The sequence below is a fragment of the Tamandua tetradactyla genome, chromosome 10 (genome assembly GCF_023851605.1).
Source record: "Tamandua tetradactyla isolate mTamTet1 chromosome 10, mTamTet1.pri, whole genome shotgun sequence".
NCBI classification, from domain to species: domain Eukaryota; kingdom Metazoa; phylum Chordata; class Mammalia; order Pilosa; family Myrmecophagidae; genus Tamandua; species Tamandua tetradactyla.
Genome location: NC_135336.1, coordinates 72,581,244 through 72,606,854, shown reverse-complemented (window position 1 = coordinate 72,606,854; position 25,611 = coordinate 72,581,244). Strand labels below are relative to the sequence as shown.

Genomic DNA, 25,611 nt, shown 5'->3' with positions numbered 1-25,611 from the left:
TTCCACTTCTACAAACATAAGTATGGGATAGTCTTAAGGTAGAATTTCCAAGTAGAAGCAGAATGCAGTTAAATTTTGACTATGATATAATTGCCCTTCAAAAGAATTGAATCAATCTGTATTTCCACCAACAGTGCTTGGCAATGCTTCTCTTCTCACATCCTTTACAACCCTGGGCACTATCAAACTTTTAAACCTTTTCAATCTGATAGACTCTCATTTTATACACAAGCATTAAGGATCATCAAGACAACTGGTGGGAAATAAAATAGAAGCCATGCTACCAGTTACAGACGGAAAAACAATATAGTAGGGGACAAAACATATGTCATGACATCATAGTCAAAAATTTTATACCATAAAGAGTCACTAGAGATGATACACTGCAAATTTCTTGTTTATTATTGAAAACCTATGTCTTATGAACTTCATACACACACAAATAAACCTTGGAGATTTACAGGCCACTATGCTCATTTCATAAGCATAGATAAGGGGCCTGAGATGCAGAAAGCTAAAAAGACTTTCCAATATCACACAATTACTTCCACACAGAATAAAAGCTATAACAAGAATCAATTACAGTTACAATATTCTTTCCAAAGCAACATACGAGAATAGCGTGGCTTTACGTGTAAAATAATGTTGGCCATAGTACAATAAAGGTGGTTAATTTGTCATTTTATCAATAGGAATCTCTTCCTACTAGCAATGTTAACTGACATTTATAATGAATAACTGACAAAAGGCTAACTTTTGTTCTCTATAGATTTTAGAGTTGAATGTGTTTAGTGTTAAATATATTTTGTTCTAATTATTTGAAAATTAATCATAGATGTTCCTAGATTTGGAAACCAGCATATGAATTTCCAAAGCACTCCCTAACTTTCCTAAATGTGCAGGGTTTATTGCAAAAGTGCCAATAGAAGCAGGAAAGGAGGAAGAAAAACAAGGAGCCAGAGTTAGCTCTGATATGAACACCATGCCTATGGTGGTGTATCTTTTGTCTTATTTTTATTACAGTGTGAGCATTTTCTCATGTCATTAAATAGTCTTTGATTGCTTAAGTTTAATGACTCTAAAAGATGTATTGTTATTAAACAGATCTCCTTTAAATTATTTCCATTTTCTATGTCATAAATAACACTGTTAAAAAATAATCATCTTATATGTAACTATTTGTCTCTATCTCTCTCTAATGATTATCTTAGCAGAGATGCCTAGATGTGGGTCTGTTGGGTCCAAGAATATAAAAATGTTTAAGAATACAAATGGTTTTCCCTAAAGACCAGTATCAATTAAAATACCTATTGTTTTCATTTCCTGACTGCTAAAACAAGTATATAAAATGGGTTGGCTTAGCAACAGGAATTAATAGGACCATGTTTTCCCTCTCTAGAAGGCCTGCTTCCTCCTGGGCTCAGAGTCTTCTGGTTGGCTGGCACTCTTTGGGGTTGCTTGGCTTTTTTGTTACATAACAGTGTGTCAGCTTGTTGATTTCACCTCACACCTCCAAACACTGAACATTATCATTACACTGAAGGATTTTTGAAAGAGGCGGTCTAGGCAATGGTTTTATGGGTCTTCATATTCCACTCCTCCCTGATTTTCCAAACTTTATATTTGTTACTTTACTATTACATTTAGAGGATTAAATTTGATTGGCCTCATGTAAGTAAGGTGTAACAGTTTGTCAGCCAATAAGTATTAAGCTCTGTGAGCCACATACTTTAATAAGATGCCAGTGAAAGAAGGTACCAGTGTGAAGGCACACTTCCTCAAAGGATGAGCTCTGGACTATACCTGGGAGGAGTGGTAGGATTCAGGTTGCAAGGAGGAGGCAGGGAGGCCTTGCAGGGACAGAAAAAGCACATACGAAAAATCAGAGGTTCAAATGAGAATAAAATGCTTTGTGAACAACTGCTTTGATAAACTAGATTAAATCACATAGGACTTAATAATTGATTTGATTCTGAAATAGTCTTAGTGATTTTCTTCTTTCATCTCACATAATGTGGAACTCATACTTTGCACCTGGTGGCACCCATTTCTCCCTCCCCAGATTATTGAATTAAATATTATTTATCAGAAAGTTTGTGTGAATGAAGTAGAGAACATTTTTAATCTTCAAAGCTATATTTCTTCTTCTGATGAGAGACCCCCCCCCATTCTCTGCAGATCTTTCTAGATATAACCTGTTTAGGAAATCTCATAATACATTATGCTCTGCCTGCTTATTTAAAGAAAACCCAGAACACTCATGCTTTCTCAATTTGTTTTTCTGCATTCTTAATCAACACCACCAGAAAAAACTTCCTTGGTTTGCAGAATATGAGCTGACAGTTTTCAATATAGTGTTTCCAATAAAATTCATATGCTAAAGTTTTTTCTAAGTGAACAGAGGGAAGAAAAGTTTTTATAAGCCTGTTTTTAGAGATTGTTTTAATTAGCTATCTCAGCTATAAAATACCCCCAATCCATCTGTAAACTAGTATTCAAATCTGACTACCTCTACATTATATGCAAACAGCTAGATTAAAAATTGGGGGGTGGGGTGGGGAAAATCATCTGGACATCTGTTAGAACACGAAACAACCAGAGTCCTCAAACCACTCCATATTTATATTCAGTTCCCTCTTGTTTATTCATTCATTTTTGTACTTTTATAGTCTATGTGCAGAAAGGATTTGTGGCTTTGCATAATTTGACCCTCAACAAGCCTCATTTTGTGCTAGAGACACAATAGCCTTTCTCTCAGTTCTCAAAATGCACCAATGTGCATGAATGTTTTATAGCAGCTTTACCCACAGTAACCCCAAACTGAAAGCAAACCAAATGTCCTTCAGTGAGTGAGTGGTTAAATGCATGCCGGTACATCCATACAATGGAATACTACTCCACAACAAAAAGGAACAAACTATTGATAAATGCAGCAACTTGGATGGATCTCAAGACCATCATGCTTAGTGAGAAAAGCCAATTTCAAAAGGTTCCATACTGTATGATTCCATTTATATAACATCTTCAAAATGATCAAACTATAAAGATAGAGAAGAGATTAGCAGTTGTCAGGGAATAGGGAAGGGGTGGCAGATGTGTATAAGTCTAAAGTTGTAGCAGGAGGAAGATCCTTTGTATTAATGGAACAGTTCTGTACTCTGTGGTGACAGTGTTAAGACCCTTTATATAGGATCAAATTGCATAAAACTATATATACATATATATACACATACAAATGAGTGCATATAAAACCAGTGAAATCTGAATAAGGACTGCAGTCTCATTATTAACATTGTACTTTCTAGTCAATTTTCTGGTTGCGATATCGTCATAGTCACATTAGATGGTGCCACTAAGGGAAGACTGGGTGAAAATGTCACAGGGCTCAACATACTATTTTTTGCACTTCCTGGGAGCCTATAATTATTTCAAAATTAAAAGAAAGCAATGCATCAGGTTCTCCTTTATTTGTTTTCCCTATGCTTAGGCCATCAGTACCCTGACTTATTCCATGACCCCTGCCAGGAAAGTCTTCCTTGGTCCACAGATTAAAATTTGTTTCCCACAGTTAAATGTTCTCATGGCACTTCATATTTCTTCTTCAAGGCCTATCACAAAGACTCTTAAATAATTCCATTAGCATAATATAGGGTCTAATGTCTGCCTTCCCCAATGCTATAAATTAAATAAAGGCACCATGTTCGCCACTATAGCTTTTGCATCTGACCAAATACTGCCTAAAACACAGTAGGCGCTGTCAATATTTGTCGAAATAAGAAGACAGAATGACACAGCATGTGAGCAAGCATTTCTGTGAGTCACTGTTAGGGAATTTTCATTGGAATATGAAGATAAGATCATGGGGAAGGTCAGTGCACAGCTAGTTCTTCACATTTTGTATAAATTTCTGGTAGCATATAGAGTATGAATATTATTGCATGCTATGCAAAATAGTTAAATTAAAGACAACCCTATGCTAAAATGGTTATTTGATTATTTTCATCTTGCCACCTCTTTCTCTCTGCCTTTCTTCTACCTTGTAGAAACCCTTTTCTCCCAACTCCAAATGTCTTAATCTTTTTTATTGTCCTATGGCTGTTAAATATCTCTACTGGGACATGCATGTTCTCTCTCTCTCTCTCTCTCCCTCTCTGTCTGTCTTTCATACACACACACACACACACACACACACACACACAACTTTTTTCTCTTTCCTTTACCCAAATCATCTCCCTCCAATCTTAATTCCTCGGTGTTCCAAGTAAGCCCATAGAGGAAAGAATCTGACTATATTAATTAAAGTACTGAATAAGAATGAATCCCTAAAACAGTAAAGAGAAGATATTTTTAAACAGTGGCGGTAATTTTTACTCCACAATTTATCTAATCTATCTTGTTGCCACCCATTCCCCCATCAGAACTACAATAACTAGGGTGGTATGGTAGCTTACTTCTGAACGTTTTCCAACCCTAAGCTATAAATCAAATGAGAAGTGTGAGAGACATCTGGACATCCAAAATTTTGCAATGCTAATATGTGTGTTTTGGAAGCAAGTACACAAAAAAGAGACGTATGTAAGATCTCAGTCTCTTTCACAAAATTAGTTCAGAACCACACAGCAAGGTTAGGGCTAGCAGCAAAAACCAAATGCTCACCGGCACTCTGAAAAGTCTATAAAAGTCAAGGATGGCAAAGGAATATTTCTAAAAAAGTTCTTAAGCAAGAAGACTTAATTTACTTTATCGATGGTCTGGTTTGGAATAGCTAGATAAATATCACCATTATGTACCAATACTTTATCAGACATTATTATTTTAAACATCATAAATGTAAGCATTTTGCGATGTTTATTTGGTTTGCTTATGAAAATCATAAAATAGTTTTATTGTCATTACTTGAATCATTTCAGACAGTGGTAGAGCTAGGTGAAGGCTAGTTGTTGATCAATCTGAGAAAGAAAAGTCAAAGCAAATTTGAAATTAGAATTCCACAGAAAAAAAATGTTCTCCCAGAATTACAAATTGCGTTTTTTCTTCCTCACTTGGCATTTTTATTTTTAATAAGACAAGGATTATATGTGAAACTATTACCAAATACTGACCAAATTATGGAGAAAGGAATAGGTCACATCTCTTCTCTTTGTTTCTCTAGTTTAGTTTGGGTGAAAATCTATTCATTCCAATTTGAAACCACACACTATTCAAATAAGCTAATATATTTTCAAGTAGAAATCACCATCTGTACCTTTTGTTATCCTTTAAGTTACTTTGTAACTCACTATTGATATAGTTACTACTGTTCACTTATAGGGAAAAATTTGAGTAGAACATGCAAAATGGAAAGGAAATCCATTCTACTGCATTCACGACACTTATTTTCAGAGCCAGAAAATTATCATGCCAATAATAAAAATGCTGACTTGAACAGACAAATGAACTATGCCCCCAAATTTTATTTGCAGGTAGGTTGTTTAGAGCATTTAACACTTAGAAATAATGTTACACATCCTGCTTAGGACCCCCAGAGCAATCTGTAAATGCCTGCTTAGTTCATCTAGAACAGAACTGTAAGACTCAGATCAAATAGTTTATTCTGGGTCCGGGAAGAAGAAAGAAAGAGGAGGGAGGGTGGATGGAAGAGGAAAATTTTACTCCATTTTCCACGTACAGGCCTACAGTAAAATGATAATAAAGATGGTCCCAGGTTCCTTATATCATCTCTTGCCCACCTTTCAGTGCCTTAATATCTTGGTTTCTAGGCATTTGCCCCATTACTCCTTCCTAAACCTCACATTATAGAAATCTACATAGGTTTGTACTCATGAACCATGCACTGCATGGTAAAAAATGACCTATCATCTGACAAAGAAGCCTGTTGTTTCAGGTAAGGCTTGCTCACTAGTATATTCCTTACATCTAGACCAGTATCGGCATGCATGTGGTGGTCAATAAATATTTATTGAGTAAATAAATGAATGAGGTATACCTGACATCAGCTCCATATGAAGAAGGAATTTCTAAATTAGGAAGAACCCACATTTGCACTGGTTTGGAAATCTTATTTTTGTCAGGGCCTATGTATAATTAATTTTGTCCTCACTCCATTGTAGAAAAGTTGCATTAAAAGTTATTCTATTATGCACATTTGAAATAGAAATCTAATGACTTCCTCAGATTTTGTACTAATAATAATAATAATAATAATAATAATAATAATAATAATAGATACCACACATACAACTTATTGTGTGCCAGGTACTTTGTTAAGTGTTTTGCATATCTTAATTTATTTAATCCTCTTATTGACCCTAGGGGACATGTAATACTATTATTATTCCCATTTTAGAAATGAGCAAAACTTGCCAAGGTCACAGAGCTACTAGATCTAGCAGTCAGGTCCAAATCTGAGCTCTAAAATCCTCTCTCCTTTTTGGGGTGGTTCTCTATTCCATTTACCATTAACCATCCCTAATATAAAAGTTTCCTAAATAAGAACAGTTCATCCCAGACAATTGGATTGTGTTCCACTTATCAGAGGCATCAGTGGTATCACCACCCACTGTACACTGACAATCCCAAAGACAAAAAGAAATAAATGAAAGAGATGAAGTAATGGACAAAAAAGTATGCTATCGCACTTTTTCAATCTCAAAATTTTTCTCAACACCAGGCAGATTTAACAATGTCTAACCATCAGGATGATTAATTAGCATCTTTTTTCAGGTAATATTTTTAATTTTACCCATTTTTTACATCATCCAAAGCAGGCAGTTTGGCATGATGTCTCCAGTTAAGTTTCTCCCTCTCACATTTACATTTCAATTGTTGGAATAACGTTAAGATAACTTACTAGGTTTGCATTTTGAGACTGTCAAAACCAAATCCAAACATGCACCTGACTTTACTATATATTTTCAATATATATTTTTTCTTTTAAAATAGTCTTTGGGCAATTATGTGCTATAGGATAAAACAGAGTAAGTACCTGGTGGAATCTTTCTTGAAAATAAAATTATTTGACTTCAAAAACCAGAAAACTGTGAAAGCTATGCTCATTTCTTGCAATAAGCTCCTTTATGTTATCTAAATCACCTTTTGTAATCTAAATGAACTTTTCATAAATTCTTTTGTAGCATCCATAACCTTCCTGATTCCAGTTGTACCTTTCTTTATCTTGTTCTCTATTAAAGAAAACCAGCTGTCTACTCAAGCCCAGAAAGTTTTCCATTCAGTATCATTTCTTGTTATTTAATAAACACTCATCATTTCATTTTGGAACCTGACCTGTTGACTTGTTAATTAGCTTTAGTACTTGCTATATGACACTTTTGTCAATCACAACTCAATTTAACATCACACATTCTTATCCTGAGCCATTCAAACCGAGTTACTGATTTTCTCTTTATAGAATTCTCTTTATAGAATTATTTTTATGTCATGAAATAAATCAATTTTGTGGATTTTTTTAAACAACCCTGAAAGGCATAAAAAAACAAGAACATATATTCATAAATGCAATGATGGTCTTGCCTAATGCTTTATGAACTCAAGTTCACAGAGCTAAAGTGCAGAGATTGCCTAATTCTTCACTGGACCACAAGCCTTCCAGACATCACTCATTAGTTTTCCAGATACTAGTAGTATCTTCCACTTATGCTTTACAGTCACAGCTCTCATTTGCTTTTTTACCAGTCTTGTATGAAAACCTATGGAAAATTGAATGTAGCCTTTCTCTGTAGCTTTAGAGAATTTAGCATTCAAATTGGAGAAATTTTATAAAAACACCATCTAAGATAAAAACAGAAAAGGAAGACAAAGTAAATTGTAGCATATCTTCTTTCCACTATCTTCTACCTATTAAAGGCCAAGGAATGACATAAAGAATGCATCATATACCCTTGAACACCAAACACAAAACCACACATGGTACAATACGAATATTTGCCATTTAGTTGATGAATTAGCTTAGTAGAGGTACATAACCTAGATAAATCCATAACCTTGGCTAGGATATTTATCATCTTGGAAATTGCAAAATCTCCACTTGACATGGTCAAAGAAGCAAACGCTTTAATTAAGTGGGATGAACACATAATGGGTTGTTCTACTTTATTTACTCTCTGGACTCATGGACCTTTGTGCCTTTCTTTGATGGTATCTAATGGCAGCACTCTTGCAGCAGTATTCTGAATATCAATATTTATTGAACACCCACCACAGCAAATGAAGAAGGTACAGAAGATTAAACTAATTGTAGACTGATCACAATATGTAACTTATATGGCTTCTGTAAAAGGAGCTTCAAAAATAAATCCATGAAAATAGTCTGTTTTACTTGATGGGTGTGGGATATAGATTTCTCCTAAGGTTCCTGATTAATTAACTTTGTTTTGTTTTTTTTAACCCTAGAATGATATGTTTTGTGCCTTCTGTTCCAGTGTGTAGATCTTTGGTACTGTGTCAATGTCAATCAGTTTCATGATCAAGCAGTGAAATTACTTTGGCTGGTGGTGGCATCTTGGTGAGCACTGTGGGATTTTTTTTTTAATCAAAAGAGAAATAACAGATCACCAGCTTCTAAAGAGCAATGATAAAGTAAGTAGGATTTAAAAATCAAATAGGAAATTTTGTGTTATTAAAAGTTTAATTTGGTGTGTTGGCTTGAAGCTATGTTCTCCAGAAAAAAAATGTGCTCTTAAACTTCATCCACGTGGATGTGAACCCACTGTAAATAGAATCTTTTGATGTGGTTACTTCAGGTAAGCTGTGTCCCAACTCAATCAGGGTAGGATTCTATAACTGGAGTCCTTTATAAGCAGAATGAACGTCTCAGACATATAGGGAGAAAAAGCCACAGGAATAAGCTGCCAGTCAACAGAATCCAGAGGAGCCAGGAGAAGTTGCCATGCGCATGGTCATGTGACATAAAAGCCAAGGACTAAGGATCACTCGCAGCCTGCCCCAGAATGCCATGCCTGTTGGGAGAAAGCATTGCCTTGATGACCCCTTGATTTTGGACACCTGCTAGCCTCCAAACTGTGAGCTAATTAATTACCATTATTCAAACTAACCCAATGCATGGTATTCGATTTAGCAGCCAGGAAACAAAAACATTTGAAAAAAAGATTAATCTCAAATAAAGGCATCAGATCTTTAAATGGGTTAAATGATATTACAACATTTGATGTTACGTATTTGATATTATGACAAGTCACTGAGATTTTATTGCTGCCCTTTGAACAACAGTACCGATTTGTTGGCCTAGACTTTAACTTAGACCTGTGGGAAATCACGTTCCCAAAGACAACTGTTGTAGTAAAGTTGAAGGTTAGAAACAAAACACTATAAACGAAAGTCACAAACAGGGTGTTGAAGAAAAGAGATGCATTTTCTCGGGTAATGACATTCAAAAGTTTTTTGTTTGGTTTTGTTATTACTGCCTTATGCTGTAAAAGTGAAAACAAATATTATTTTCTTTTAAGACAGTGAGTAATTTACCAGCTTACTTTGGAAATTCTGACACTAATGTGTTACATTAGAACAAATGTTTTATACTCAAAAGAGTGCTAAGTGAAACATGAATGACTTATGGGAATTCATAAATTTCACATTAAATGTGAAAAAGCAGTCCAACTTTTGAATGACATTGTTTATAATTGTTGACTTGTATATACAATAAATTCTTTATTCCTACCATTTGGGCTTTAGTTCCCAGACTTGGTTATAAAATAGAAACTGGACAATTTAGAAATACCCAAAAGATTATTTTTCTGAGTGCTCTTCCATCTCTGTGTTTCAATAGTTTGGTCATAAAATGAAAAAAAGTTTAATGTGAAAATTCTAATCACAGGGACAGCACAAAGATCTCCCCAAATTGATACCCATAAAATTCATTTCATTAGCTACAGTGTAATTTGTAAAGCATTTCTGTTGGTATCTTGGGCCACTTTCTTCAGAATTTGATCTAATGGAAGGCACTCAACAGATATTTGATCCTGCACAGGCTGGCAACTGAGATCCACAACAAAAGATTGCATCATGTATCTGGAAGTTTTATTAATGAGCAATGCTGACTGTCAGGTGGGGCTCAGAGAATGTGCTTGGCTCAGAGCTGGGCACTGTCTATGGTTGTCTAAACTGTGCATGCATTCACCCCACCGAGGGTGTAGCTGGTGTTAAAAACCAGTCCACATTCCATGAGTCAATGTCAGCTCAAAAGACAGGATGTCTTTTTCTAACTCATCCCCCAAGGGGTCCCCTTTCACAGGCTGGTCTAACCAGAGGTCAGAAGTGGTAACTTTTTATCATTTACACACAAAGATATTATGTCAATTGAAGGTCTGACTGGGTACCAATAACAATTACTACCAGTAACACAATTCAAAGCGTATGCCATGCAAATGACAATAGCTTCTGTTTTGCATTTCAAATATGGTAAACTTTTCTTATTATTGAAAATCAAAAATGTTCTAGGTTTATAACATACTCAAGAGTTTGTTACATATTGTCCATATGAAATAATATGAGTACAACTCTAACATATTAAATGTTAACCAAATATGATTTAGAAATTTTGATATTTCTGGACATCTTTGTAAACTTGGTATTTTACAAGGTGAGAGATCAGAGACAAAGTGACACGCTAGGAAGACAGTTAAGAAAGAAATTATCTAGAGTCAGGCCTGGGTTTATATCCTATGACCCCTAGTTGTTAGCTTCTAGCCTTGGGCAAGGTACTTAGCTGCCTTAAGTCTATCTCACATCAGGAAATGGAGCTGACAGTAGTACCCACCTCATACGGGCATTGTGAAATGTTAAAAAAGATAATCCATACAAAACACCTAGCACAGCACCTGGCAGGCACATAAAAGCATCTGAATAACTATTAGCTAGTAGTAGGAGCTGTTGTGGTGGCGGTGGTGGCAGTAGTAGTGGTACAAAGTGTATGGTAGGCTGAATTTCTAAAATGGCTCCCAACGATGTGCAATTCTAATCTCTGGATTTGGAACTTGATGAGTTACCACTCCCATGACTACGTTAGGCTATGTGGCATCGTTGACCTTAGGAAAGGAAGATTATCCAGGTGAGCCTGTTCTAATAACACAAGCCCATAAAGCCTAGGGATTTTCCCTGGGTGGTAACAGAAGAGAAAATTGAGAGATGTAAAGCTGAGGAAAACTCATTCCACATTGCTGGCTCTGGGATGGAGGAAGCCATGTGAGAAAGAATGTGGGTGGCCTTGAACCAGCCAGCAAGGAAATGGGAGTTCAGTCCAACAACTGCAGGAACTAGAATTCTACCAACAGTCTAAGTGAGATAGGAAGTAGATTCTTCCCCAAGGTTCTTGATAAGAGCCCAGTCAGCCCAACACCTTGATTTCAGCCTTGAGAGACTTAACAGACAGTCGGACTAAGTCTGCCTCAACTGCTGACCTTCAGCATGATGAGATAATTCATGGGTGTTGTTTAAGATGTTAAAATTGTGGCAATTTGTTACATGGCAATAGAAACTAATATAGGTATTATGAGGGGTGGCTTGTTATCAAGAAAATATACCTCCTCTAATTGTTGTGCTGAATTTCCAAAAAAAAAGGACAGTTTCTTTTTTGCTGGAGTGAAAGCTTGAAGGAGAATTTTAAGCGGTAATTAGGTGTACTAAAGGGTAACATCTGATTTTCTTAACAGCATACAAAAAAGATTTACTATAAAGTGTCAGATGTCAACCATTCTGAGGGCAGATGGCAGTGCTATCAGTTACCAGCAATGAAAAAAAATAGGAGTTACTCTAGAAATATTTTTCAAAATAAACTTGTGGCAGCAAATCTTTACTGTGGAATTCCTATGGATAGAATGAATTCTTTTGTATGTATGTTTGTATGGCATATATTGGTCAAAAATGTTAAAAGATATATAGGAAGCAACTTATTATGTTAGGGTAGCATCAAGACTATGCTCAAGAATATTTAAACACATTGACTAGTTAATATTTTAGTTTGCCTGGCATTTTTTTTTTCACAATGCAAACTGCTCATTTTTTTTGATGGGCCAATTCACACAAAGTGCATCTTTGCTAGGGAAGTCACAGATGTACTGAATAACCATCTCTTAGTCCTTGCCTATCCTGCCCCTTTCTCCTCTTACTTGTCTGCATGATGGTGTTCGGTATGTTTCTATTTTGCAAGAGACTACAGACAGCCTAGGGAAGATGTTCAATATTAACTGGTTCCAACTCCTTGCCAAGGCATGGGGACTGCTTGATGAATGATTTTTGCTCATTGGTGGAGGACTCTTGTCCCTTGAATGCATAAAAACCCAATGACTTGAACAGCACAAGTGTTCCTCATCTCTGACATGAAGCAGGGTGTGCAGAGCTGCTGACCCTGACCCAAGCAGTTGGCCTTCCTGTAAGTCCGGCCACAATGGGTTCTTTTCCCCTGATCTTTTGAACCCTTTGTGCTGTTAAGTAATAAAATGATCATTTGTTGAATGTCTCTGTTGTGCCTGAGCCTGTGTTCATATGATGTAGTGTATAGCAACTTGTTCAACACTTTTCTCCAGAAGGATTGATTGAAGCTAACTGATTAGAATATGCCAAACTTCTCTACATAGTGACTTCTGTGTTTAATGATTGGTCCAGCATTGTTCATAGGACCAAAAAGCACAGTTAATCGAGGAATTAATCAGGGAGAGAAAAGAAACACTTAAAAAAATGCATACCTTAGTCTCTGTAGGCAAAGATTGATTGTTTCTTACATCCAGTTATTGATGATCACATCCCTGCTTGATTTATGATCTAGTCATTTATTTTTATTTCTTCCTATAGCTTGCTTTTTTTGTAGGATTTCTCTATGCAGTTTTATTAGCTGTACCTTCTTCTGGGGTTGGGGAAAGAACAGGAAGGGAAAAGTGCATGCTTTTTTCATTGCCATTTTTAGGGACAGGGAGTTTAGGGAGAAGTAACTTGGGGGAATTATGTGCAGATTTGACATGCAAATATTATTCCCCTAACACATCTCCAGGTAACTGAAAGTTGCCAGGCTACTCCTTCACTTGCTAAGTGAAGTCTCTTCAAATTACAAATATTCCAGGAAGCAAAAGCTTGGGGTTCAGCATCTCTCAGTAGGATGCAATTTGGTCACAAGTGAGGTGACTAGCTAATTTGGTGAATTGCTGTTTGAGCTTATTTTCAGTTGAACTTCTGCTGAGAGAAGAAAGAACAAGCAGGCGAGCAGAGAGCATACTCTATGCATCACTGAAACTTATTGCTTATCTTTATTGCATTTGAGTAAATGCTCTTTTTTTTGCTGTTGCCAAGTAAGTCATCATATTTTAGTTCTGCACTGAATCCCTCGGCAGGAGACGAGATTTGAATAGATCCAAAGTGCAGGAAATAAAAAGAATGCACACTTTGGATAAAATGCTCCTATCCCCCAATGGCTCTCTCCCATTGCCTTCCTTGGTAATTTGCACAATTCATACTAATCTGCATGAAACACACTATAGAAACAATAGTGATGTTTTATGTTGAAGCCTTCTCTAATTGAAAACATATCTTTATGCTTTTCATAAAAAATTAATACTAGAGCATTGTAAACAAAAAATACAGAAACGGATAAAGGAAAAAGTAACATCTACCTGAAATGCCACCCCTCAGAATCCATTTAACTTTTCAGTGACCATACTTTCATATTTCTTTATTCAAATATGCCTATTTGTATGTTGTTATATAAATATGATCATAGTAACATAAGCTTAAACAATTCCACGACAGTTTCGTTTTTCATACATTATTTACCTCCCCATCACTTTCCTTCCTTCTTCCACATCTTTCTCCTAATCAATCATATGCAAATATACAAAATCACAGGGGAGATATGCTATTTTACCTCCAAAATGGACTCATTTGACATAAACTTTTTTGCATTTTGCTTTTCTCCACCTAACCACATGTTGTTGAAATCCTTTAAGTGCAACTGGATAGAATTAACACATCTTTTTTTAATGGTTGGTATTAAACTCCAGTATTCAATTATTCCCATTTATAATCATTGAGATTATTTCCAGTTTATTTCTTACTGTCACAGATAATGATGCAATAGATACCCTCATATGCTGGTGGCTGTATTTTGATAGTACAGTGTCTTACAGTAGGATTGTTGAGCCAGAAGCACAAGTGTGTATGCAGTCACACACTCATATTTGATGTTAATAGCTATTGTCAAAGTGCTCGCCAAGATAGCATGCACAGGTTACCTGTCTATAGCAATGTATAAGGATGTCCTCTTCACCATGACCCAACCACTTTTTATCATTTCATGAGGGAATAGTAATATCTCATTGTTACTGCATTTTCCATTTCCCTTACTTTTAGTTAGGTTGATGAAATATTTTTTAGTATATTTATTGGCCATTTAGATGGTCTCATCTGTGAAGTATCTATTTATTTCCTTTGCCCACCTTTCTCCTTGCTGTCTCCTTACTTATTTTACATTATCATTAAAAATCACAGTGATGATCATTTGAAGAGCCTCAAGGACATTTGGATCTGACATTTGTCTTTCCTGACATTGCCGTGTGTTCCTCTCCTTGTATATGGCAGAGTTGGCCAACTGCTGTGTCTTTAACCATGTTTACTCTTTCTCTGACAGCTCTGTAAACCCTCATACTGGGTCTGCATGTTTGGGTAAAAATGCTTTATGCTCTCCTTGGCTTTGGAGAATATTGCTATGGACCAGTTGTCATGAATAGATTATAAGTCTTTTGGGAAGATAAGGACTGTTTATTGCCCTTAACATTTTGTTTCTTATTTATCAGGGTATCCATTTATAGTACAGCATAAAAAAAATTTTTTTTCCAAAGTCCTAGTATAAACCAGAATATTTCCTTGATACATTCCTTGCCTGGGCTGATGGTCATCAGTGCTGCTAGTTCATTGCAAATATTGCAGTGCAGGGGACATTGCACGACCCAGTTCCTTTCATTTATTCCAGGTCATTGGTGACCAGATGAATTATAACTGGGTAGAAAGTTTGGCATTTGTGTAGACATGGGTTATGCTTCAGGTCTGTAGCTTTGTTTGAAAGCATTAAGTTTCTCAGCAAAGTATATGAAGGCTTGAGGGTTATGTGGGCAACAGAAATATGTGTATATTTAGCTCTGTTTGTTCTGGCAAACTTCAGAGTGCAGACCTGGCTAGTGCAGCAACTAGCAATACATGGCCAGACGTTACCAATGCCGGTGACCATATTCGACTTTTTCATTTATCTATCAGATGCCTCATTCTGATCACTTCATCCATAGCAGACCTTATATCCAGTTCCTTACTGACAGAGCTGACAAGGTAGCTGATAAATCTTCAGGCTAAATGGCAGATTCCAAGCAATATAGCCAGAAAAAGTATGTCAGAGCTAGAAATATAATATGCTCTCTCATTCTCAGTAGTCTCTTGTAAAAGGTGATACTCATATATGCTGACAGGAGAGCAACTCTTAAGAAACTTGGAGCTCTGCACAAGAAATAAGATGGGATTTTCTCCAGATTTTCTCAGGGGCACTCAAATAAGCCTCTGAGTCAGTGTGCACTCCCAACTGCATGCTGCATGTGGTACCCAAATTGTGAAGCTCTCCTAATTTACTCATAAATCTTGCTTTTCTTGAAGCAATTCTTTCCCTTGAAGGGATCTTTTAATTACCATCCTCTGGACTAACCAACCAAGCTGCAAAACCCTGAAAGCAGCTGAGAGAGTCCTCATTCCATGATCGCACTGCAGCCTCAGCAGGTTTCCCTGCCTATGGAAGCAATTTCTAACAGCAACTTCCTGCCAAAGCACCGAACTGAATGGAGTGTGTTGTTTCAGAAGCCACTTCATTATCCATAAAAAAAAAAAACAGAAGAGTTCAAGCTGAACAGTTTCAGAATCTGAAAATTGACACATGCCTTTTTTATTTAAAACAAAAGATAGCATGGGGCCCTTTCAACTAATAATAAACTTTCCTCTTTGGGGGGATTTTTTTTTATATCCACAGTATGGTATGATATTACAGTGAGGAAAGCCCTAGCTGATTTGTTATGCAGAAACAATCATGAATTTTCCCTGCTCATTCACATTCTTGGCGGGTGCCCCTTCCATGTAAAGACAGAATGCAAATGTGAATGACAATGGAATAAAATGACACTGACCAATATTAAACTTAAGCTCATTAGCACCCTTCTCTAATGATCTGAGTAGCAGTCAGGTTGCTGCTAAATATAAAGAAAGAAAATAAATGTAAATAAATTTGGATTAAGTATTTTTCCATGTTTTTGCCAGTATACAACATTGATACAGAGCTGTATTACCTACCATTGTGTTATACTCCACCACATCCAAGGCTCATTTCCGTTGAGAAAGTTGCACCAACTGCTTATAGGTTTAAGTTTAGTGGAAAGATTATGATTACAGTTTGTAATAAGATGAGTCATTGTACCAAACTTAGTCATGAAACAGTAGAGCTAGAAGAGACCTACAATCTCCAATTTTTTTGTCTGTCTCCATGTACGTTAATGAAACCATGGAGGCTACATTTTCCAAAAAATATTTCATGAAACACAAGTCAAAAAGAAAAATTCCAGAAAAGATGGAGATTCACAATCAATCTTTATTAGCTTTATTATGACCTTCAGTATAGAAAAAGACTTAACTTAGTTAAACCAAGTATTTCCCAAATGGATTTGACCACAGAACCCTTATTTCAGGTGCTCCCTATTTATATCTCATAGACATTAACATTAGATGCTCTCTCTCAATCATGTCAATCAAATGCTTGCAATTACCAGATTTCCAGAGAAAATTTCAAACTGTTCTTCTGACAGCTATGTCTGAGAGAATATTTCTCTCAGAGATATTCAGCATTTTTCTTGTTTGCAACAGAAATCTTCCTTTTGGTAAATTGCTCTAATTTTTTTTCTTTTTTTTTTTTTCAGGAGAATTGGGTCCTGGCTCATTCTGTTGAGAGAGACAGGTGATGCCATTATTTAGCTCCCGGTTATTTCTAAGAGAGAGAGAGAAAAGCACTTGAGCTCCCCTTCTCAGGAAGGACATAGTATTAGTCTCTCTGTCTTTGTTATATTGGGAGGAAAAAGCACTGCTCTTGCATAACCTGGTCTCTTGGTTCTCTCTTTTCCTTAAAGTATATGTAAGGCTGACTACAGATGTGTGCTGGTCAGTGTGTGTAGTTGTCTGCTTTGTAGATCCAACTGTCTTCTGTACTGGGCTCTAGGTTAAGATTTGCAGGGGATAGTTGTGAGTGGAGGAAGAAAAATAAGCAAAGTCATCAGAAACCTGACTTTGTTCACAGGCCCAAGATGCATCCTCCAGCATAAGAAACTGTGACTGTTTAGGGTAGTAAAGCTGATTTTATCCTCGAACCCTCATTTGGTTGCTTGTGTCTCTTTTAATTTGGTTGGGGAACCGGAAGTGAGGAGGAAAAACATTAATTGGCACCCTCAAACCCAAATACCTACTATCCTTATAATACCCCTCCATCAACTGAAAATGATTATGAGGTCACCCTGCAGCAATTTCTTTTCCAGCTTAAGTAATTCCAAGTTCTTTTCCTTTTTGTTCCCCTTAGATCCATTTGCCAACACTAATTATTTCTGTTGCTCTCCCCTGGTTCACTTCCAATTTTCCAAATCACTTAAAAAATAGAGAGCCCCAAATGGGACAACGCCTTCCGACGGCCTGGCTGAGTCTGAGCTTCTAGATGGCTTGCTGGCCACTGCGGCATTTTATGCTTAGTGGTGTATGCAAGTGCAGTCCCATGTTATATTAGCTTCCATAACAATAGACCAGTACCCACGATCCCACTCGGTGGCTTATTATAATTTGCCCTTCTGTACTGTAAGGATGCTTGACAACCCTGATATGATGGTGGCACTAGTTAAGCATTGCTCACATGTTATGAATATTGTTCATGTTTTCTAAGGATTTCACAATATATGCTATCCCTACTGGATTTTAGTGGGTCTTTTGTTTAGTTTAACTGCGTCTAAGAAATATTATCTGATGTGACTTTTTCATGGGGTTTTGACTAGGAAAATTTCTCATCCATTTTTAAACCTACAGGATATTTAGTCAAATTTATCAGTGATCTTGACAGTCTTGTGTTTGTTATTCAATTGTTATATATTTCAATGTTTGCTAATGTAGGCTAAATATTAAGAGCTCTGTGTGTATAAAGTAAGGAGTGCTTTCTAAATGCAAAGGACTTTGCAGTTTGCAATTGCTTTCAAAACACACATTCTCATTTATTCATTCATGCAACACATATTTACCAAGAGCATGTTAGAAGCTGTGCTAGGCACTGACCTCAAGAGGCTCACAGTCGAGTAGGGGAGAGATATGAACAAAAAGCAATGACAATAACACATGGTAAGTGCTATGAAAATTTTCTATATAGGGTGTGAGGATGGTTTGCAAGGAAACAAGCTGGTGAGTGAGATTTGCAGTAGAGGCTGGCAAATTGGCTGCAGTGAGGGGAGTGCAAAGAAAGAAAACTGAAGTGAAAATGTGGGCACAGATTTTCAAGTCCTTCCTATGTAGAGCATTAACTTTGTCTTTTTTTTTTTCAATACCGACATGAACTTTATAAAGTAGAGTGTATATTATCACCAAGTTTACTAATCTGGGGGTCAGAGGCACACAAGGAAAGCAAATCTTAGATAAGAATGACAATAGTTATAACCTTTTGAATTGTAGAGCAATTCTACTACATGAAATACTCTTAAGAAAGTGAATGGAAGGTTGCAAGATGCTTACGATTTTTGCACCCAATTTTTTCAGTAAAGTTTATTTTGGAACTATTATGTATATAATATATATATAAGCATATATATATACTGTTCTTTTCCTTGAACAGAATATACTGTGAGCATTTTTGTCAAGCAAATAAATATGCTTCAATACTCTGATTTTATCGGCTAAAGTGGATTCCATTATTTTTAATGGTTGTGGAATTGTCTGTTGCATGGATGTAATGGCATTAATTTCACTATTAGATATTGAAGCTGTTTCTAAAAGTTTGTTATTGTGAAGTACATTAGCTGTGAACAATTTGTTCACTTTTGTGATTCTTTCATTAGAATAAGGAATCACTAGGTCAGAAAGTATAGTACATTTAAGGCTCTTGGCATTTATTGGCAAATTTTCCCAATTTGCAATCCCACCACGGGTGGACAACATACCATCTTCTCTACCTTTGTCAATACAGAGCATAAGATAAACAACTTTTTTTCTGCCAACAAATTGCTTTTTTTTTCAATTTAAACTTTTAATTTTAGATAATTGTAGATTCACTTGCAGTTGTAAGAAATAACAGAGGATTCCTCATGTTGCCATTTATGCCACATTCACTTCACTCCCACTCCTACACTCTCCAACCCTGAGCAACCACTAATCTGTTCTCCATTTTATATGATTTTGTCATTTCAAAAATGTTATGTAATTGAAATCATACGTATACAACATTTTGGAATTGAGTTTCTTTTTTGTATGCTGTATGGCAGGGGTCACATTTCATTCTTTTTCCATGTGAATATCCCCTTACTGCAGCACCATTTGTTGAATTTTTATTTGGTTGGTTTTTTGTTAGTCTGTTTCCTTGTTTGTTTGGCAAGTGCATGGGCCAGGAACCCAACCCAGGTCTCCCATATGGCAGGTGAGAATTATACCACTGAATTACCCTTGCACCCCAGAATTGGCATTTTTTTTTTTTAACTCAGCATCATTCTCTGGACATTCTTCCAGGTTGTTGCATTTTTCAATAATTCAATCCCTTTCATTGCTGAGTAGAATTCTGTGGTATGAATGTACCATAGTCTGTTTAATCATTCACTCATTGAAGAACATCTGGGTGGTTTCCAGTTGGGGGGTATTACAAATTGGGACCTTTGAGAACTGATGCACGCTGGCATCTGGTCATTGCCTTAGCAAGATGCACAAGTTGTACTTGCCTAGAACACGCAGACCCTATCAGCCTTAATCAACTTAAATAACTGGAGTCCAAGGTACAAGCCAGAAAGTTAAACAAATAATTCGTATCATCAGGATAGTCTGTTCACTTTTCAGGGCATCCTCCATTCCCAGGTTGGTCAAGAAGTCTGAGTGAGAATCAGAATTAGAGATCAAGAAATTGGAATGGTGTGTGGGTATTTTGATCGTGCCATGGGAAGTCCTACAGGAGGGAATTTGCCCCTCACCGCAGACTGTTCTTCACACAAATCTATGGCCACCTTCCTTTGGTGAGGATCTGTACAGTCTAGTTATGTCTCTTTGCCCCGTTTTTCTTTGCTGTTTATTTTCTTTCTGTTGACAGACTTTTTCATTAGACATTGTTTTCGTTTATAAGCTGCCATGATGCAACATACCAGAAATTGAACAGTTTTTAAAAAGGGAATTTATTAAGCTGCACGTTTACAGTTCTAAGGCTGTGAAAAATGTCCCAGTTAAGGCACCAACAAGAGGTTACCTTCACTCAGGAAAGGCTGATGGGTTCAGAACACCTCTATCAGCTGCAAAGGTACATGGCAATGTCTGCTACCTTTCTCTCCTGTCTTCTCATTTCATAAGGATTTCCCAGGGGTGCTCTCCTGCATCTCCAAAGCTCTGTGTGAGCTCTCTTGGCTCTAAAGCTTTTTCCAAAATGGTTCCCTCTTAAAGGGCTCCAGAAAGCAACCCCATCTTGAATGGGTGGAGACACATCTCCATGGAAACCATCTACTCAAAAGTTACTCTCCACAATTGAGTAGGTCACATCTCCATGGGAACTACCTAAAAAATCCCACCCAGCAATATTAAAGGAGGATTAAAGGACATGGCTTTTCTGGGGTACATAATAGCTTCAAACTGGCAGAGACATACTAGTTTCTCTAAGTCTGGTAGACTCAATATGTTGTTCTTCTTTGGGAATTTTAGAAGTCCTTGAACAATACAGCCCATTTTCCTTACATTTTTTATTTAAAAGTACTTAAATGACTCCTGGTGATAGAAACATAGTCTACACCAGTGTTGTACAATAAGACTTTCTCCAATAATGGAAATGTGCTTTATCCACATTGTCCGGTTTGGTGACCACATGTTACTGTTGAGCACTTGAAATGTGGTACATGCAACTGAGAAACTGAATTTACAATTTCAGTTCATTTCCATCCATTTAAAGAACCAAATACGGCGAATGGCTACCACAGTGGACAACACTGGTAAATATCATCAAAATAGGACTTTAGGCTTTTTGACATAATATTTTGAGGGATCATTGTCAATCTAGTCTCTGTTCCAGGAGCAGAGATCATGCAGATCTCTTCTGTTTTTTAACAACTCAGTGTTCTAAATAACGTAATTAATTAGATGCCACTTCTTCAGTGCCTCTCTAGAGTCAGAGGAACAACATTCTTCTGATTTTAAATCTTCACATACTAACATACAAATAACTAAATACTAATTAAAACACTAATACTAATAATAGCCAGCATTTCAATAATGCTTACGATGTGCCAGACACTGTTCTATTTATTTTAACTCACATAATCTCACAACTCTGTATGATAAAGCCTATTTATTTTCCCTGTTTTAGCAATGAGGAAACCTAACAAAAGTTACTGGGCTTCTCGAAATTGCACTACTAGACAAGCATCAGAGGCAGAATTTGAACCAAGGAGAGGCTGTGTCTTACACGTCTTAAATGCTACATAATATTGCCTGTGAGCAATTCATTATAATGCCCTAAAAGCCCACTTAGCAGGAAGAGGTCATGCCCAGTCATCTTCAGCAGATTTGAACATTTTTTAGGGATAGGAATTGGGATGGAAGAGATGACAATGGACTAACATTTACCAAGAACTCATAAAACAGGAATTACGTTTCAAATTCTTATCCATGGACAGCCAAGCAGGACTCAAAAATGATTCCTTATTGGGAGGTTTCCATTTCAATACACACACTGGTATGGTCTGTCTCAGAATAGATTCATATGTGCTTACTTAGGATGGAAGACGAGGAGAAATTTCCCCGTCTTAGAGGATTTGCAGGGCCAGCGGTTCTCATGGATGTGTTGAACGTGGGTCCTGAGCTGGTCCCAATTCTCAAAGCATTATCTGCAGAGAGAGCAGGGGAATTTCCTATCACCCTTGTCCTTACAAGGGGTGTCCTTGAGGTGCTTATCTCTATAATATTTGTTGGTAAAGACTTTTCCACATTTTTCATATCCATAACTTTCTGCAAAAGGGCCCGGAGGACCCGGATGGCTGCTCTCCGGTTCTGTAGGTTCACGGGAATGTCCAAACATGCCTCACAGCAGTCTCCTTACCACACAAGGAGCTCTTGATTCTTAAAGATTTCCTTGCAGCTTTTGTAAAATAGCTGGCCTTGACACTGCACAGCATAGGATCTGCTCCTTGGGGACACGGGCACAGTTGACATAGGACATCCAGCTCCTTGCACTTCCTTTGTCATCTATAAAGTGGCTCCAATGACCATCTTCAAAGATCTCCCACATTAGAGAATTGTCCCTGGCATTCACCATTTTACTTTGAAAGGGCCCAAAACCTGACTCCTTTGGCAATGAGGCTACTGCAGAACACATCAAAATGTGGGATTTCACCAAACATTGTCTGCATGAGACAGAGACCTTCTAGTAGTTGATGAGAGTCTTCATCCAGAGTTTGAGGAAGAGAATCAAACCCAGAGCTGTCTATGGGGACCAGAAGGCTAGAAATCACATGGTGCAGGCGGGCTGGGTAGTCCAGGCTAGGAATGACCATGTATAGAACTAAGTGCAAGTTCTCCTCAGTGAAGTGGTAACCATGAGGCAAATTTCCTCTTGGTTCCAGCCATAGGGGTCAGCCTCTGACAGTTTGTTGGGGGGAGCAAGATAACTGAGAAGTCTTCAGATCCTCAGGGAACAGACAAGCATCCATAGGATGCTGTGGAATTAAAGTTTCAGGCCCACCACACACAATAGGTCACTCTTGCTCAGGCCATCAGTGTCACCAAAGTCATCACTGCTGATGTCTGCATACGCTTGGCTCCCCTTCCATGGGGAGGTGAGGAGCTGGGGAGTTGCCTACCATGATGGCAGCTTGCTGTAATGGGGCAAATTGTAGTGCAGTTCCCTCTGTAGGGCCAGGCCAGGGCTCAGCAGTAGAGGAACCATCCAGAAGGCCAATGGGGACATGGCCTAGGGGTCCAGGCACCGAGGTCTCCTGCTGCCAGAAACGTTGGAAATCATCCTCAGCAGTGGTTAGGGGGTTTACGAAGTGGTCATAGGGTGGGAAAGGCGAGTAGCAGGTGACCAAGTGGTGGGGACTACTCTGGAGCCACTTGGGTGGGTAGCACGCCTTGTCCTGGAGTCTGACCTCACCTGGTGGCTGCAGAGCCATTCCTGGCACAGAGTGTGGCTCTTCTCTGTGAGCCCTACAGGGCCTCAGGTGTCCACCAGGACCCCTAGGGACCAGTAGGCTTCTGGCCAACAAATAGCTTTTATATTAGATTCTTTGCTACCTTTGGGAGAAATATGTCTCTGAAGTAACAGGCCTAGGACCGGGTGTGTTTGGTTGGGGTGGGAGTGTGTGCTTCCCAACCACATTTGCACTAGGTGATCAGGGAGGGTCCTTCTATTTCTGGCTTTCCTTGGGCATTGTAGGAGAAGACCAACCAGCAATAATCAGACAGGGACCAAACAAAATCTGGTCACTCCTGCCTTTCAACAAGAAAAGTATCAGGGCATAAGTCATCTCCTGTCCTGTTGTGATAAGGGAAGCACTAGCCATTTGGCCTGATGACAGGCAGCATGAAGTTCTCTTTCAAGAGAAGGCTGTGCTGTTCAAGTGTGGACACTCAAACTATGCCCTCCCAACATTCTTTGGAGGTCTGTCCACTGGATTCTTTCAGTGTAGATGCTCCTTCCCTTTAGGAGTAATTTCTAGGGTCAGTATTCCAGCTTCTCTCCCTGCCCACCAAGTCTTCTCCTCAGTCTCTGTCTCCTTACCTGCTCACCATCCCAAAACACTTTCCTCTCCCTGAAATTTTACACTAGATTGCTTAAAAATGTATTGTGTCACATCTTAAGATTATGAGACATTTCAAACATACAGAAAAGTATAGAGATTAATAATATCGCAAGTACTCTAGTACCCACCACCAAGATATAACAAATGTCAGTAGTTTGCCAAATGTGCTTAAGATATTGTTTTCCTTTAAAGAAATAGAATGTTAGAGAGACAAGTGGAGGCTCTCTCCTCATTCTATTCCATTCCCTCTCACCTTTTCAGAGATAACTTCAGTCCAGAGGTGGTACACATCCTTACCATTCACATTTTTACTTTACTACCCACGTCTATATCCATAAATGGTATATTGAATCATTTTGTTTGTTTGTAAACTTTACCTGAATGAAATTATTCTGCATATGTACTTCTACATGTTGCTTTCATCACTGTAGGTTCTTGAGTTTGCTCTATAATGTTATGCAAGTTTAGTTTATCCCTCATAACTGCTATATAGTACTCCATTATACAAATATACCACAATTTGCCCAATCTCTTTTTGATAGACATTTAAGTTTTCCAATTTTTGCTATTATAAACACTGTTGTGATGAACACCCCTGAAAATATTTGTTTCTTTTGCATCTGAGAATGGAATTGCTGGTTATAGGGTATGTATATCTTTTTAAATAGATAGCATTAGCTACTTTCTATATTTATACTACCCCAACAGAATAAGAAAATTGCCATTTTCCCATGTCTTCCCAAACTCTTGTATAATGTACAAGTGTTGATGTATATTGATGACCCAGTAAACCGAGAGCCAAGATCATAGGAAGTAAAAATCTGAGTTTTCCTTTCCTGGAGGGCAGAAAGGGATTAACATTGTAACAACACCCCTAGAAAACGAATAGTTGCATTTCATTTTTCTAGTGCAGAAAAAGACAAAAGCCACATATATATATATATGCACTATTTCCATATTAAAATAGATTGTACTATCATAGTCTTTGACAAATTCTTTAATTTTCTATAAACCAGGAAACTGCTAATTCCTTTTTTGTTTGTTTGTTTAAGTCAATCAGATTTCTTCTTGTTCATATAGTAAAGAGAATGTTGAAGACCTGAGCTGAGTAGTAAAGAGAAAAAGGACTGTGTATTTAGAAGGAAAAAATTGTTTTCTTATTGATATGTAGAGTAATCCCTGTGGAATGACAGAAAGTCCTGTCACTTTGCTGTGATTCTAACCAGATGGCTTTTGTCAATAGACAAAAGAGCCATTAAATATAATAAATATGAAGATCAGAATACAAATAATGTTGTTGGTTAGGGCTATCTACTTACTGGAGATGCAAGTCTGGAGCTGTCTTCAAAAATGAAATAAATTCTAGATGAAAATGCTATTATGCAACAATAGAGAAATATTTAAATAAAATATGGTTGCGATTTGGTGGCATATTGTGCATGCTATAAAATGATTTTGAAGACTACTTCATAAATGTGAGGAAATTCCCATGACACAATGTTGAAATTTTAAAAAGGAATAGAAAAAGGGAAAGTGATCAACTGCATATATAGTATAATCTATATAT

The 25,611-nt window shown here is 37.3% G+C and overlaps 1 pseudogene; it reads right to left on the bottom strand.

Annotated features, from left to right (window-relative positions):
• Window positions 1-22,012: 22,012 nt before the first annotated feature.
• Window positions 22,013-23,414, bottom strand: LOC143647695 (PR domain zinc finger protein 14 pseudogene; annotated as a pseudogene).
• Between the last annotated feature and the right edge of the window lie 2,197 nt (window positions 23,415-25,611).